The 4,140-nt window shown below is 30.6% G+C and overlaps 1 long non-coding RNA gene across 3 annotated transcripts; it reads right to left on the reverse strand.

Moving 5' to 3' along the window:
* Positions 1-265: 265 nt before the first annotated feature.
* On the reverse strand, positions 266-3,891 carry LOC136275834 (uncharacterized). 3 transcript variants are annotated; one of them, XR_010714332.1, is made up of 4 exons: positions 3,553-3,891; positions 3,354-3,426; positions 2,387-2,487; positions 266-1,480 (listed from the first exon to the last, which is right to left on the reverse strand). It is a non-coding gene; the product is annotated as an uncharacterized lncRNA (long non-coding RNA). The 3 variants fall into 3 exon arrangements; XR_010714333.1 differs by lacking the exon at positions 3,354-3,426 and having other exon boundaries at positions 3,553-3,882; XR_010714331.1 differs by lacking the exon at positions 3,553-3,891 and having other exon boundaries at positions 3,354-3,538.
* Positions 3,892-4,140: the final 249 nt, after the last annotated feature.

Below are 4,140 nucleotides of genomic sequence, written 5' to 3' on the forward strand. Positions count from 1 at the left end.
GAAAATATTCTTACTATTATTCAATTTAAGACATTTGAAATGTTATTATTTTCAAATGATGCTAACTAATCTAGAGTTTGCAATTTCTTGGTGAAGCTTTTATCCCCATTTATCTCTATAGCTATAGCACACCTCACAGCCTACTCAATATTCAGGGTCATGAACCCTGGGGAGCATTCATTATTGTCCCAAAGAGAGACAACTCTTGAAAACGTGCATTGACTATAGTCCGTTTCTTAATCTTATTAAAATAAATACATTGAGAAAAGTTTTCAAAGTATTTTAATTATAAATAATACATATAACAATGAGTAAAATGCATGAAAGAAGTACATTTAATTATCAAATATAGTAGGCTGGTACATGTACCTGGTGAATATTAAATGTATATTGCTTGTAGGTACATGTATAAATCTACACAGCTACATTCAATTAATACACTGTGTTATGTAAACTGAAAAAAAATTACACAGGTTGTAAGAGATCTTTTTTAAAATGAATTTTCTTAAAATGAAAAATAAATTAATGAAATTGCATATATCATTCTAAAAAGATCATTATACTAATAGACACGAAGTTCAACATAAATAAAGTGATACATTAGATGGATAGGATATAATGTACAGCAATTTAAGATTTAGATGTCATTTTTCATATGAAAGGTAATTAAAACTCCATACCATTTAAACAATGAAAAGGTTGCAGAAGGCCTATTTGTATCTAGTTGAATATAATGAAAATAAATTAATGACCTTGTATACATCATTTTAAGAAAAAAAAGTAATAAACATGCTGTTCAAGAAACTAAAGTGATATATTATAGGAATCAATAGGATATACTGTACAGCAATTTTAATTATATATTGGATTTGTTTCCAAACATTGGAATAAAGGGGAAAAAACTTTTATATCTTATTTAGATTAAATAATATTCTTAAAAAATATTAATATTTGTATTTCATGGCTAAAACTGAATATTTTTTCTGTCAATTTCTTCTGTTCATGAACAAGACCTATACATTTATCAGACACTTTTATATATATTATGTCCATTTCCCATTGTAACTAAGTATTTTTGTTCTGTTTGTATACAAAAGAGTATATTAAATAAAACTTGTATAAAATAGTAAGGCTAAATTCCAATTTCAAAAAAATAGCTGTTTCCAAAAATGTTACATGTATATGAATATGTTATATAAAAACATATGTTAGATGGATGGGTAGGAAAAATACAAAATAAGTGCACTCGATAAAAAGTTTGCTGGTATTCATTATGTGAACACAATTCATCCAGTAACATTTAAAGTTATGCAACATAAATAAGAATGTTATGAATGATGTGCATAGAACAAATTCTTCTGTGGTTGGCTCCATAAATCTTGAAAAGATGGTGTGAGTTGGTAAAAAGGCAGAATAAGGTTCCATTTTAATCCTCATGCATTCCATTCAAGAAATATTCATTAATGTCATGGTCTGGAAACTAAAATAGAATAAACAGAAAGTGTTAAGAGAATTACATGTAATTTTTGCAAACATTGTGCACTCATCAAATACTTACATGTATATATTCAATGCAGTTATTTCAAGAATGTGCAATTACTAACAATGTAATCTTTTCTAATATTGTACATACATGTATTACATCATTTTGCCACTAATTTTAAACCCAGCTGACAGTTTCTTTTTGTTATATATACAGCGTCAAAAGATAGTTGCATCATGTGCATGTACTTTCAGTAATTTTAAAAGCCATAAAAACATTTCAGCACTACAAAACACTTTAAATTTGTCAAATGATTTTACAAATGAAATATGTACTAATATACCAGTAAGTCACATGAGATATATACTTTTTAAAGCAGTACAATGTATCACTTATTAATATGACAACATCAGGAAACCTGGCTCAATCAATTCTGCACACACATGATAAATGTAATGAATGTGTAACTTCAATGGTGTAACTTCCAAGATATTTTAATTAGATATCCAGTGGACAGAAAGATATTAAATGTATTGAACAAAGATCAAAGTCATAAACACTTACGTAACACTTATGTAACATATGACTGTCTGTATGAGTTTCAACTATCAACATCATAAGAAATTCATGGGATTTCTGCAAATCCCATTTTTTCAGAGAGTGTAAAACACATCTCTTAAAGTTTATAATATTTTCAAACTCCTGGTATTCCTTTCAGGGGTTCCCACCCCTTTAAATACAGATAATCAAGCAGATTTGCAACAAGATGCCCATATAAACCTTTCCGTTTTACACAAGACATTGTAGCTATGTAGATGACTTGCTTGGCTTTCAATCAGCTTAAACCAAATATATCTACATATGGTAGACAAGTTGTAAGTTTATTACATGACAAAGAAGTACCTTCTGGGCTTCAGCAGACTTGACTGGGTCATTAGCAATATGAAATTGACAATATTTTCTATATTCCTGATCTTCAGATCATCTGGAAGCCGCATGTAAATCTGTAGATAAGAAGAAAAAAATACACTAGCTATCATTACAAAGCTAAATGCTGTCATTATCAAAACAAAAGGGTGTGTCCTAGATTACACTTTTTTATGGGCACATGCAGTATCTGAGACATGGTCAAAACATTACCATGATAACAGCTATAACAACTCATTAAGTGGGAAATGACCTATAACTATAACTATAAAATTTGTTATGGCTTTTCATACTCTCTCTCTCTCTCTCTCTCTCTCTCTCTCTCTCTCTCTCTCTCTCTCTCTCTCTCTCTCTCTCCATGATCTCTCTCAACATCTTTGTCAGCAATATTTCTAGTGCAATGTGGCATTATTGAAATATATATATGGTTCATGGAAGCAAGGCAATCAATAACAATTACATGCAGATTGTAATTACTCTCTCTCTCTCTCTCTCTCTCTCTCATACTCTCAATTGTATGATGTTATATTTACATAACAAATGCAGACCCTTGATTCATAAACACTGTCATCGTTAATAGATAAATAAGACATAAAGTCAACAGTTTGAATGAGATACAGATATCAAAACCACATGTACAGTGTACATTGTACGTGTCGAGGAAATTCTGTATGGAAATGACTGAAAGCATGATTGACAAAAACTCAATATTCTAGGAAAAACATACAATATTTTTTTAACGTATGCTGCGTAACAATATGTGTAAAAACTGACTATAATACACCTGCATACACATTTCAAACTCAAACATGTCTTTCAAGTCACATTTCATAACGACCATTAATTATCGACATTTTTGTAACATGTGTACTAGACTTAAAGCATTGTAGGCTTTTAAAAGAGTTTTTGAGTAGTTTAACAATGTAAGTAAGTATGTTCTTACCGACGAATGACTACTCCTTAGCACGTTTTAGATTGTTGACAAAATCGAGGATTGCTGTTCAGACTGTTTCATGCTGAACAAAATTTAACGAGATAAGGCTAATCACCCCAAACTTTGACTTCACATTAATAAACAATTGTTCTGCAACTCTATATAATTTAAAAGCTTGCCAATATAAGAAACAAAAACTTTTACTTACTTTTTCCATTTAAACTCCTCTCTCGATTTTCACGAGTATAAGACTGGTCTCGTTAAAATCCCGAGGTATACGAAGTTTTGACTTTCTCGGGTTTTTTAATTCTTTCGTGAATATAAAAACCAGAAAGGTTCCGATTATGCTAATAAGGCTGTGAGGTGTGTATAGAGAGAAAAATGAAAAGTTTCCGTCCAAAGATTCTCCGGCTTAAAACATCGAACACATATTGTTCATGTATTGTGCTAGTAACTACAATTTAGTTACATTTGAAAAAAGAAAAAAATCCGTGTGTGGGGGTAAGGGAGTAGGGTGAGAGGGGAGAGTGGCAAAGGGGCACAGGTATTACCTCACACACAGCTATGTTAAGGGTGTCCGAAACTATAATGATTTTCTGAAAGTTTATACATTCATGAGTAGTACAAAAATACCGAACCCAATCGGAAATTTTTTTCAAGTCGGTTTTTTGATAAGATGCGTCGTACTGTCTCTTTAACAAATAACAATGTAAACAGTAAAATGATATCGCTGATTTATATTTTCATGGTTATCTTTATGATTTATAATTGACCTACATGTACTTCAGTGTCATCG

The sequence above is a fragment of the Magallana gigas genome, chromosome 5 (assembly GCF_963853765.1).
Source record: "Magallana gigas chromosome 5, xbMagGiga1.1, whole genome shotgun sequence".
In the NCBI taxonomy this organism is placed as follows: Eukaryota; Metazoa; Mollusca; class Bivalvia; order Ostreida; family Ostreidae; genus Magallana; species Magallana gigas.